This window comes from Callorhinus ursinus, unplaced genomic scaffold, assembly GCF_003265705.2.
Source record: "Callorhinus ursinus isolate GAN/ISIS: 27379988/994484 unplaced genomic scaffold, GSC_fseal_2.0 scaffold2, whole genome shotgun sequence".
Lineage (NCBI taxonomy): Eukaryota > Metazoa > Chordata > Mammalia > Carnivora > Otariidae > Callorhinus > Callorhinus ursinus.
In genome coordinates, this window is record NW_027397064.1 from 72,328,143 (window position 1) to 72,341,559 (window position 13,417).

The 13,417-nt window shown below is 40.2% G+C and overlaps 1 protein-coding gene across 3 annotated transcripts in view; it reads left to right on the forward strand.

The window, feature by feature from the left end:
* Positions 1-5,280: 5,280 nt before the first annotated feature.
* The window catches only part of NR4A2 (nuclear receptor subfamily 4 group A member 2), an 18,259-nt gene continuing 10,122 nt past the window's right edge, over positions 5,281-13,417 (forward strand). For all 3 annotated transcript variants that reach the window (XM_073883957.1, XM_073883953.1, XM_073883974.1), the window contains exon 1: positions 5,281-5,832. The gene's annotated coding sequence lies outside the window, so the exon portion shown is untranslated. The remainder of the gene's footprint in view (positions 5,833-13,417) is intronic.

Genomic DNA, 13,417 nt, shown 5'->3' on the forward strand with positions numbered 1-13,417 from the left:
TAGCTTTAGCTCCAAGAATAGCTTGATCCAGGCTCAAATGTCTTCAGCACCCAATTTTTCCTTCTCCATCTCTTGGATCCACTTTGTCTGTGTTGGCTCTATCCTCCAGCAGACTCTTGATGTGTGGTGGCAGTTTACATTTCTCCATGTTGAAGTGCAGAGAACAAAAAAAAGAGAGAGATGCTTCCTGGTGGCTCCCATACAAGTCCTGACCATTCACTGTGGCTACCTGGGTGTTAATGGTCAATGGAAAGAAGAACTAGTATAATTCCTGGTACAGATGAGTGAGGTCTAGGTGGCATTTGTGCAATGATTCATCTCCCATGATACACCTGGATGCTAGAAGCATGACCTCATAGACTTCTCTGCCAACTCCTGGTTCTCTTCTTGGGCAACTTCTCCAGTATCAGCTCCCAGTTCCGTGTTTCTCCTCAGGAAATGCTGATCATTCTCTGTTTCTCTCTCCCCTTGTATGTGCCCAGGAAAATCCTTCTTCCAGTTTCAAGGAAATCCTTTCCCTTTTGAAGCTTTTTCAAGATACTTAGGTGGTGTCCTGGAATTTTTTCCCCTTGAAATTTCAGGATTTTATAAAACAAAGCCAAAAATACTTATAGATCACTTTTGTTTGCCCTTCCTTTTGCCTCTTCCTGGCTATGAACAATAAACAGCCAGAAGGAGACCTGCTTACAGGGGTGGGGAGGGAGAAGAGAAGCAGTAGCAGAAAATACAGGGAGGAAAAAAAATGTAGAGTTAATTTAGATCTTGAAATATTATCTCAATGATCCACATATATGATATTTCAAATTAATAATACAGAAAGTTTTTTTCTTTCTTTTTCTTTCTTTCTTTTTTCTTTCTTTCTTTCTTTCTTTCTTTCTTTCTTTCTTTCTTTCTTTCTTTCTTTTTCTTCTTTCTTCTTTCTTTCTTCTTTCTTCTTTCTTTCTTCTCTCTCTCTCTCTCTAAAATACAAGGGGACAGAGATACCACTGAAAAATAAGCTGGTGAATGAGTGGGCCTTATAGAAGATATGTGACATAAATTAAACCTTGATAGGTATTATATACTACCCTTCTTTTTAGCATGGAATTTATGTATCAGGCTCAGCTAAGTATTAGCCCTGTTCTGACTAATGAACAGTAAAAATTTTTAAAACAAAATTTTAAGAAATTTAAAAACATTTTTCTGAGGACTGAATCCTTTATTAGCACTTCTAAATAGAGCAATAAAAAAATAATTCCTAGGGGTGCCTGGGTGGCTCAGTTGGTTAAGCATCTGCCTTCAGCTCAGGTCATGATCTCAGGACCCTGGGATCCAGCCCCACATTAGACTCCCTGATCAGTGAGGAGTCCAATTCTCCCTCTCCCTCTGCCCCTCCCCACTCCCACTCATGCTCTCTCTCAAATAAAAAAAAAACCATTTAAAAAATAATAATTTCGGGCGCCTGGGTGGCTCAGTTGGTTAAGCGACTGCCTTCAGCTCAGGTCATGATCCTGGAGTCCCTGGATTGAGTCCCGCATGGGGCTCCCTGCTCAGCAGGGAGTCTGCTTCTCCCTCTGACCCTTCCCCCCTCATGTGCTTTCTCTCTCTCTCAAATAAATAAATAAAATCTTTAAAAAAATAAAAAATAATAATTTCTAGCAAAATAAAATCAAGGAATAATAGATTTTCCATGTATATCAGCCGATAGTGCCTTTCAAGAGGATGTATGGAGTCAGGCTCCAACCTGGAAAACAGAAACTGCTCTGAGTATTCAACACAGGGAGAATTTAATTCAAGTAATTTGTAAAACAGGTGACAGAAGGGCTGAGAAACAAAAAGAGGAGAGTGATTTTTCAACAGGATAAAGCCACTACAACCCAAATGCTGGGGGAATAAAAGGCAAAGGCAAAGGCAAAGGCAGTGTTACTGGAGCCCAGGGTCAGAGGTCCTGGGGCATCTGGCAGGAATTAGAGCTTGGGGGGCAGGGTGGGACATCTTCCTGCTCTGGCTTTCCATTGGTCACACCCAGATGGCAGGCAGCTCCTAAGAAAGGGAGGGAATCCACAGCTGGCTGGATCAGCCCCCCTGTACTAAAGACCAGAGAAAGGTTTGAAAAAACCAGGAATGGATCCAAGGGCACTAAGGCCTAGGACCCTGAACCCTCACAAGGAATTTGTTAAAACTCACTGTTCACAAATCCTGGTTTGATGTTATAATTTATACCGGAAGAAAAAGTTGTTTGCAATGGATCCCCATCAGTGAGTTACCAAAGGCTGTGCACTTTGGGGTGAACCATTAAAATCAGGACAACCTGGGGTGCCTGGGTGGCTCAGTCGGTTAAGCCTCTGACTTGATTTTGTCTCAGGTCGTGATCTCAGGGTTGTGAGATAGAGCCCTGCATCAGGCTCCACACTCCCTCTCTCTGCCCCTTCCCCCCTCCTCAGTCTAAAAAATAAAAGATAAAATCAGGACAACCTTATCAGAAGGGCTGGCTATGTATGTATGTGCATATTTTAAACTATGTTGGGATTCCTGTTAATTTTGCTCGTTTTTTTTTTTTAATTCTTTATAAGAACACAGCCTGCCTTATTTCTTGGTCTTTTAAATGCAGAAAACTCCTAGGTCTATAACCTTCATTGTTCCTTTCCTTTCATTTGGAATGCTGAGAATCCCTCATCACCTTTCTTGCTAACCTTCTATTCATCCATTTGAAAGTTGCTCAGATTTGCTTATACTATAACTTCAATGATATTTTCTGAAATGAATTCTATCACCAAAACTATACTGCATAGGATATGGCAAATATTTGTGCTCATTCTTTTGAAGCCTCAACCTGGCTGGCACCGCTCTCTAAATACAGAGCAGGATTAACTGAGTAATAAGGCAAGAGTGCACAGTAGTTTCTTTAATAAATTCTTCAATACTGTTACTGTGAGGAGTCTTTTAAAAGGATTTAACCTCAGGTAGAGAGAAACGTCAGAAATATTGAGAAATGTCCATATTCTAAAATATCTGCTATGTTTAAAAAATTGTAACAAGCTTTATGCTATCAAGGAGATCCAGTGAAAGAGTTTCCATATTTCCAGTCTCCTATTTCACAAATTTCAATGTGGTTGTTTTTGGGTTTTTTGTTTTTGTTTTTCCTTTTGTTTTAAGGAAACTGGTTGTTTCACTGTATTTCTCCTGGGTTCCAGAGCTAAGCTCCCGCACCTCTCTACCTCATAAAATTTGGACATGTTTCAGTTTTAGCCTAATTCTCATCCTGTTAAATTTTTAAGGGTAAGGATAATGGAGAATGGAACTTATCACATTAAAAAGGGTAAGAAGGAAGCAAAAGAGTTTTAATTTAAAACTATGTGAGAAGCTGGAAGTTTCAGGAAAGTCGTAGTGAAAGAAAAATACCTCTATGTAAGCTGCAGGAGAAAGATTTTTAAGACAAAATTAAATTAGAGATATGAAACATTTTACGGGAAGGAGAGACAGATGTGCTTTTGGAACCGGGAAAATACTGGTTAACTTTTAGTTGTGATCACACTTTGATGGTGTCTACATGAAGCAAATGTTTTGGCTCTAAACTTGTTTCTGCCTTTTTTATGTTTCCTGTCTTCACCAACCTGGAGACAGAAGATTAAGGCAGATTCTGACAATGATGAGGGTCAATCGGAAGTCTTTGCCTGTCTCATAAACACCACCCACTGATAATTCCATGTCTTTCAACTGAAAACCTCCTCCTAAAAACTATATAAACTAGATTTGGGGGGAAATTGGAGAAAAGTGATCCTAGTACATTTTGCTACTCATAATTCATTCACTCGTGTGAGAGATCATGGTGTGGGAAAGACCCTAAGACATCATCAGACTGTAATTATGTCTGCTGTCATGTAAATGAAGCATATAGTGACAACTATTTTTTCTTCTTAAGATAGTTTTAATGATATAGTTGAATTCATTCTTTTTCTGAAGTGGCCCTACTATGTTTTCTTTCTGAAAAATGTACAAAGTAAAAAATTGTCAGAAGACCAAATTATTGTATATTTAGTTATTCTTTTCCCATGAGACACAGGTACTCATATTAATAACTTTATGTACCTGAACACAATTATGTCTTTTAGCATCCTAGAATGTTGGTGTTGAAAGGATCTTAGAAGCCATGATTTCTCCATTTGGAAGATAAGGAAACTGAGGCCGAGGGCGAGGCTGTAATTTCTGCAAGGTGGCACAAACAGGACCTAACTAAAACCCAAATTTCCTAGTCTTCCAACTCTCAGCAGAGAGAACCCCTTCACTACCTCATTTTTGTCTTGATTGTGAATCGACAACCATTTCCTCAGCCCTTTTAATACTCTACCCATGCCAGGGCACTTAAAAACTTTATTTCCATCTATAAATTTTATATCAGCGTCCCAGAAAATTTGTTCATTTTTCTGAGACATTCTGCGCAGGAAGAGATATTGTCTTACTAGTCCATTAATTGATAGTTACAAGAAAACAGACTACCTCCTGTTGTATAGGAACACCTTAATGGGCAGGAGGAGTGTTGGGGTGTGGGAAAGCCTGGCCTAAGTATGAAAGCTTGAACAGAAGTCCCCACAAAAAATTTTACCTATCAAGAAAGCCCCTTTTAAGTGTAAGCCTTGCTGAAACTCCAAAACGTTGAACGATGGTAGAGTTTTGGAAAATTCAAATGTGCTATGTTCAAGACCTGTGCTACGTTCAAGGTCAAAAAGGTATGCAAAATGCTCTGAGTCTGAGAGCATGAGTCCTGAAAGCCAGGCCCTGGGCACCCTTTATACAACTTCCCAAATTCAAACAGTAATATGGCCCCGGCTTCGCAAAAAACCTAAATAAATAATCCTGGTGGAGTCTGAAGAAAGGAAAGACATGATGATCCATATATAGAGAAGGATGTAGGCGGAACTCTAGGAGATGCGAACACACGCATATACTTTAAAATATGCTACATCAGAACATTTAAGATGGAAGGTTTTTGTTTGGTTTTGAACCGAGGATTTGCCACCACAAACATCCTACCTGTACTAGAACGGGTGTGGGAGAGCGGAGAAAGCCTCCAGAGGTAGAAATCGGGCCGGGAGTAAGTAACACAGCGACCCCTTCACTAAACTCGGGGGCCGGGCTCGCCTCGGCCCTTCCCACCCGCGAGCGGCGCTCGGAACAGGGCGGGCCGGGGCGGGGAAAGCCGAGCGCGGCGGGAAGGGCCCGGGGCGGCCGGGGGAGGGCGGAGGGAGGCCGGGGGAGGCGGGCGGGCAGCTTTATTGTTTCCTCTCGCCCTCCTCCTCCTGCGCCTTGCCCCGGCGTCACTGGAAAGCCGCCCGAGCCGCCCGGCGGCGGGTTATTTATAGAGCTGGCTGCGCGCGCGTCACGGAGCCCGGCCCGGCTGACGGGGCCGCTGACGCGCTTGGCCGCGGGGCCGAGTCCGCGGGGCTGCGCGCCGGGCGCCGGTGACAATGGGCTTCTGTGTGTGCAGCTGCCACCGCCGCTGGGGGTCGGGGGAGGGGGGCAGGCGGCCGCTCCTTGACCCCCTCCCTCCCGCCCTCGACCCTCCGAAAGGTAACCGGCCTCTTCTGCCCTTGGCCGGGACAGCGCCCCGCCCCCCCCTCGCAAACCAGCAGCTTCTACCTTTTTTTTTTTTTTTTTTTAATTTTACCAGTAAGTTTCCCTGGGCCCAGCCTCCCAGTTTCCACTTCCCCCGTTTCCCCCCTCTCCCCCCAACATGACGAGAGAGGGGGATTTAGCCGGCCGGGGGCGGCCACTTTGTGCGTCCCGGGGAGCGGGACCCGCACAAGGCGCGCCAGCGGGGGATGCGGTGACCGAGGGGCCGGGAGCGCCGGGCAGGTAACGTATCCTGGACCTGGAGCGGGGCTTTGTTTGGGTGGGGGGAGGGGAGCAGGGGTGGGTGCAAGCGCCGGGCAGCCCTGCCGGGACTTTGGTCTCCCGGCTCCTCCGCCCCGCTGGCCCGCGCGCACGAAGCCGATCTGGGGTATAACGCCAAGAGCGAAAAGAGAAACTTCTGCGTGACTGACTAGATGAGGCTCCTCCCGAGCGACCAAGATAATAGAGGACTCCCCCCGCCCCTCCCTGCGGGTTCTGGCCTGGTACGCCCCCAGCCTGCGGAAGGAGGGGCTGGTGGGGATTTTAGGGACTTCCTGGGATGCGGAGACCGGCTCTGAACCAGCCCCTCTCAGCTGCCGGGAGCTGGGAAAGCTTGCTCTGGAGCCTCTCGCACGTGGCAGGCAGGCAGAAAACTTGCTGTGCCTTCTAGGAAATTGCAATCGATTTGTAATGTAGTTTCGCTAATTGGGAGTTCAAAATTAAACTTTAATAAAGCATTTGTGTCGTCTCGTGTAATTGTGAAAGCTTCCATCCGTCCTGGTAGATAGACTCTAAGTCTCAAGTTAATGGCGCTAAGCTAGATTTCCCCCCCAAGTACAATTCCGTCAGCCGTCGTCGGCACAGCTGGATTTCCGTAAGGTACAGATGTTGCTAATGGCAGCTTAAGCACGGATGGGCAGATAGCATACGGAATGCAACATGTTGCCATATGGTTCCTTTAGCCTTTCACCTTCAGGGATATCAATCACATATATTCTGGGAGGAACTTAATGACTCTCCGAACGGCAAAATGAATTACCTGGTACAATTTATATCCCTTGACCTGATACGTTATAACAACAGGGAGATAGCATCTCACAGATTCTGTGGTATAAATTGAGCTACAGAGCTACATTTCAAATTCTGTAACATCTATTTGTGGTTTGAGGGGCCCTGTCAAATCATTCTGGCTGTAAAATGTGGTTTCTGTATTGCCTTCCTCCTCCCCCCCCCCTTCTGAACGATACAAAGTTTATAAAGTTTAGCAAAACTGTTGTCTTATAAATTGCCAGTCAGTCAACCAAATACCAATTGATGAGAGTATGGAGAAATGGAAAATATGATTTCCAATGCTAGTTACTTAAGAATTAGTAATATTTAGGAACACCATACTTTTGGAATCCAGAAAATTAAAGAACTCCCATAAGAAATACGTGTTCTGTGAGTTTTCTATATAACTCCTAAACCCATTAACTATTTGAAATTCTTTTTTTTAAATAACTTTATTCTTAAATGTAAGAAAGTAACTGATAGGAAACAGCCCTCAGAAATATGAAACATAAGAAATATAAGGAGCCAAACAATTCTAAACACAACACTCCCCCCCACACACACACACCATGTGTGTACTTGGATCATCCATGTGGTGGTACTGGTCGTTTGTTTTTCTCCCCGCAACATGTCAGTGACAGCATACTGAAGTCACTGTTTAGATCCCAGTGGAATGTTTCTGTAATATTTCACAGGTCTTATTTTAAATATCCCGGTGACTAATAAAATGGTTGATGGCCTCTAATTTCAGGTTATAAACATGGTTGTCTCTTAGTGTATCCCTCCTTTTTCTTCCGCTAATGCAGAGAGGCAACACTGGTAAAAAAAAAATAAGGGTAAAAAGTAAATAACTTATGAAATTTTTTTAAATTTTTACCTATTAAGTGATATCTGAAAGCTATGGATGTACTATCTTTTAAAAGATTTTGCTTCCAACAATGTGTAAACCACATTAATTCACGTGAACTGATAAGACTAACAATATATAAAACAGACCTAAACAATCTAAACAAGTACATATTTTCAGTCATGTCAAGTTTCAGAAAGTTAACATTCTGGAAGTTTGTCTATATATCATGTCCTTTCAGAATCATTTTGAAATTACAGGATAATATTTCTCCTTTTTTCCCCCCTCCTCTTGAAATGGGTGATGATGTGTTACCTAGTGCTTGGATTAATGCGATCATGTTGGTAATTATTATCAAATAATATAATACCTTTTGTGTATTTATATAGCAGAAAATCTTATACAGAACACATTAAGCTATATATCTGAGTTACGGCAACCGTTGCTGGGGGCTGTTTTTGGTAATCTTTTAATGGCTAAGGTTTTCTCTCTCACCAGTACTCAATGTGTTTTGACCCTGATCAGAAGTGAGCTTGTCAATAATGACTCCATCTCCATGACTTTTGAATAGGCAGTGAGTGTGTCCTTTAATCAGCCACACAGAACTTGCCTTATAAAGCTGTTATTGTCATGAGCAGATATTGCAGCCTTTTGTTAGGCCCCATGATTATTAACGTGTTCCTCCTTCAAAAGCCAGGCTGAAAGTCCTGCTGTGCTTCATTTCAGAATTCAAGTCCATTAGTAAATAAAATCCTAAGCAGCACTATTTGCTTTTTCTCAAGTTATAACATTACATGTAGTTCATGAATGATTTCGGGCCCTTTTGTAGATATAAACTATGTATATTTTTGGTGTACATATACAGTAATAAAAACAAGACATGTATCTTGCATCATGACTTTTATTTTAAACGAAGATTTGATGGATGTCCATTGTTACTCTAAATGAGGTGGCTGGCTGCCAAGGCGATCCCTATAGCTGGAAAGTACTAGCATTGTTATTGTCTACCAGGGAATCACTTTCTATTTTTTGAGCTCTCAACTTCACCTCCTTCTTTCAATATTGCCCTTCCATATTGCTAATCTGAGAAGTAGTTTGGAAATGAAAACTTTTGAAAATGTGTTTGTATTGCCAAGAAGATTTTCACCACTGTTTCTGGTTGCCTGCTGGTTTACAGCCTTTATCTTGAGCTGGCATGTTTATTTTAACTGAATATGAAGAAATACTCTTAGGACAGGGTATAGTCCCCATGCTCTGTGTAATTTTAATTGTGATGTAATCCTAGCTGCTTTCTTACTTTTTACTCATGAATGTATTTTAGAATATGTAAGATAGGGAAGATTTATGTGTTTCTCATGGTAACATGGGACAAGTTATGGATAGGCATTAGGCCTCTAATAGAACTCTGCATTCAAGTGAGTGGGGGGGGGGAGCCATCAGGAAAGAGTATACAGTCCCACTGCACTGGCCCCATTTGGTTTTCAAATTTAAAATCTACATTGCTGCATTGGAAACTTGTTCCTCTCTTTTATAGCATTTCATTTTTAAAGAATTCTTTAAAAACTGTCAATCTGTAAATATTTAACCAGCCAAACAGGAAACAGTCTTTTATTCTCAGCTCTATGCAGCTTTGTTTTTATCTGGGTGAGTGTGAGTGCTGTGTAAATACCACATAAAAATTTGACTTGGTTTTCCTTACTTTGACTAAAGATTGACAGGGGCTTCTTTAATTAATCTTGTTCTCTTTAATGTTCTGTATTCAGATATTGAAATACAGTATTTTTATACATTTATAAGATTGTGTTTGCATTTATTTAATTTATGTTTCTTTTTTTAAAGCATGTAGCCTTGAATGTTTGTTCTACTTTTTTTTTTTCCTTCACATCATTACTCTGGTACTGCTTGATGTAACTTGATTAGCTCCCTCCCCAGTCATGATTGGTAATTAAAATAGGCATTAAAATTAGTCACTTAGCAATTTTGCTGTTCAATTGGCAATTAAATTACTTAATTGCAATTAAAGTCCTAATTTTAATTGGCAAAATGATAGATGTAGATTTAAGATAATATGTATAAATACTTTAATAAGTGTCTATATAAGGATTACTTAATTACTCAACTTCAAGTTTATGCTGTTAACTTTAGAACTTTTAAGTGAGCAATGAAATTTATATTACATCTATTCAAAGGATATGGTAATTAGATTTATTACTTATCACTATAAGGGTCCTTGCTATAAGTTACTTTTGTAGTGTTAAAATTGTAGGCTTGATAATTGCAGAATTATGATGAAGAAAAGGGCATATATGTCTTTGTCATAATATATCAGTACAGGATCTTCATTTTTTATTAAATCGAGAGGTTCCTATCCACCAGTTAGTCTGAGGAAAAAATCAAAAAGTGGTTATTTTATCATTAAAAACAGAACAAAAATAGCCAGCTATGATATAAATACAAAAACTATTCCAAGTGTATGTGTTTTATCTACTTAAAATGCTGTATAATACTGTGATAGTTACTAAGGTTATTAGCTACTTTTAGAATTCCTAGTGTCCTTGATAATTTCTTTGCATATAGCAACTTATTTTCAGAATCTTTAAAAGGTCTTCTAGGACTTTGTACAATTTAATGACCAACGTGTTTACTGAAATTAGCAATGAAATCTAAAACCAAAGTTACCCTTACTTGCTTGATCAAAAAGAATTCTTACATAGAAAATATTGGTGATTGCTAGAGGCTGTAAGAAGGGGAGAATGGACAGTTATTGTCTAATGGGTATAGAGTTTCAGTTTTATAAGATGAAGAGTTATGGAGATGGATAGTGGTGGTGGGTACACAACAATGTTAATGTTTTTACCATCACTGAGCAGTATACTTAAAAATGGTTAAGATGGTATATTTTATGTTATGTGTATTTTACCACACACACAAGAAGAAAATAATAAGTGGTTAGTTTAAAAGCTAATGTTTAGGAGATGGTTACTGAGAGTCAAGCATTAGAAAGAAGATGAAGGATTTTTATTATGCAAAATACTTTTTGAGTGGCATGAGGCTTTACCATATGTTCGGTTTTATAATTTTAATTTGCAAGTAGATGCTTCTAGAAAAAAAAAGAGTGCTGTTTTCTGCACATCTTTACACATTTCTAGAACTGAGTTCTGAATTGAAGTAAGAAATAATTTTGCATTTAGTGTTTTTTGGTTAAAAAAATGGGCTGAATAAAACTGAGTAAAAGCCACAGCTACCCAAAATGTGAATCTCAGGTAAGCAATGGACTTGTTTTGTAAGCATCTTATAGTAAAGGAAGAAATGATTGGTTAATTAATATTCTATTAATGCAAATGAAATGGCAAAAGGAAAAAAACCAAAAACCTTCAACATTAAGAACTGATTTTGTAGTTCTATAACTGAGTTTTTTTTTCAAAGTGAAAATTTCTATCACTAATGTAAAATTTCCTGCTGATAGCAACAAATGCCATGAATGTAAATTTATCCAAGTATAACTTAAAATATGTATCTCATTTTAATGTTTAAGATAGTTTCCATTAAGTAGTTTTGTTAGGAAATATCTTAAAATTACCTCAACTCTTGCAATAAGACAGTTATGTCTATTCACTATAGCTGAATTTGAAGGGCTACTCTGAGTTCATTTTGGGAGAATCGTGAAATAAATCCCTAAAGACCCCTTTCCCATGCATTAAGATAGAAAATCCTATGGAATTACATCCATGTTTGTTTTCTAAATTATACCAAAAGCTCAATTTTATTAAGTACAATCTGTCTAGCCATGCATAAAATAAAATACTTTGGTTTAGATGTGAGCGTATTATTTATATTGATTTTTTATAAAAATATTTTTTACATATGTGTCAATGCATTCTGTTTAATATTGGTTAACATCATAAAAGACAATGTAGTAACACAACTTTTCTAAATGCTTTTCTGAGGTCATCTAATAGCATATATTGATAGAATTAATTTTGTCACTTAATTTAGTTGGTTTCAAAAGAAGGAGCTCTTTATGTATAAGACCAATTTTTACTCCTATTTATTTGAACTTCTTAAGAAAAGAGAACTTCATTGGGGATAACTTTACACATTTATACATGGCAATAATTTAAAGTTGTATCCAGAATCTGGGCCCTGAAAAAAACTAGTGTCATTTTAATTGAGTTACAAAGTAGTTTATATTCTAGAATCTGTTTAAAAAGGAATCTTGAAGGGTTGTAGTCATATAAATGCAAAATTTCAGTTTCTTTTAGCCTAAAGCATCCTTTTAACATTTTCTAAAAGGTTGTTCAATTCTACATTTTGATTCCATTATATGTGTAATTAAACCTCTGTGCACAAAAGCATTCTCTTATGTACTAGCAAATACACCCACAGGAATCCTCTTCTAAACTATAATTTATTTAAACATGTAATCATAGGATTTTAAAACATGCTTTCATTTTTCCAAACTATATGCCAATTTGAGCTACTTGGTGATAAAATGAGAGATTCTATTACTATTTTGATTTTCCCCCCTGTGACCTAACAGTGAGTTAAACGGGGGCAGGAGGAAAAAAGAAAATCTATTGTGAACCTAATTCCATGTGTTAGGCTGTTTCCCCTTTTAAGAAAAATAGAAAAGAATAAAAGACTTGTAGTTACTTATGAATTCCAGCACAGTGTGAATATTTGGGCCTGCAGCTTGCTCTCCTAGGGTTTGGCCTAAGTAGTGAATAGCTAGCTGGTGAGTGAGTGAGAGAGAGAGAGAGAGAGAGAGAGAGAGTGTGTGTGTGTGTGTGTGTGTGTGTGTGAACCTCCTGAACGTTGTGGAGTCAGGCCCCCTACTGACAGCATCAGTCAATTACAGACATTGGCGGTTCTACTGAGACTTCGTTCCATCACAATCTGGTGGGGGAGACACAGGAGTCTGGAGTTCTGAGCGGGGTCCTTTTTTTACACTTTATGATGCCTGTGTTGTGTGCTTCCCACCCGGAGCACATCTGAGCCCTACCAAAAATGCTAACCCAGGAAGTAGCTTATCCAGTAATTGGTTTAAATGAGTTTATCAGTCTTGCGTCCAGTGTGTCTTCCTAAGAAGTAACACTTCCCAGGAACTAGAATAGGAATTTGAAGAAGAGAGAGAACTCATACAAGTTGTAGGATGCAAGGGGAAAAGTCTACCTTTTCTCTCTTTTTAATGTTCTATCTAACCCCTCCATTTCCAGTTACTAATAATAATTGTAATAGCTGCTGTGAAAACTGCCTCTCAGTCGGGTGCATTAAGACTTGGGTAAGGGCTCTGTCAAGCCCGACTCCACAGGTTGCTGTTGTAGAATGACGCACCACACTACAATGTTTGTCTTCTTCAGAGCTCACTGTAAGAACTCCAGAACACTTTCCACTCTCTGAGAGAGAATTCTCAGGTTGTCCGCAGACTCAACCCAGGCTAAAGTCAAGTGTTTTTAAGGGCCATAAAGGAGGAGGAACTTGTGCAGGGAATGTATCTACTTAGATGGGCGTATTTGTGTATGGAGGGTGATAGTTACAACCTTACAGTTCTCCTGGCCCCCGCTTTCCGAAGAGTATATTAAAAAATGATAACCGCCACCCCAGCGTGGCTGCGCTTGTTTCCGACTGCCTGAAAATAGCTGCCGGGAGCCTGGCCCACCGCTGGGATCAAGGAAAGCTCCTCCTGGCAGCGCCCTGCTCCCTCGCGGAAGAGGAAGGGAACCCGGGAGGGCGCCACCGAGCTAGAGCGCTGCTATTTTGGGCCCAGCCCCGCGGGTGCGTCAATGCCTGCGCCCCTGCGTCACCGCCACCCCCACCCCTCTCCTTCTCCCCTGCTCTCCAAACTCTCACTTTTTCCCTTTCGTTCGCATGGAATCGCTCCTGCCCACGGGGCGCTGACGCTACCGAGCTCATGCTAATAGGCTATTCTTC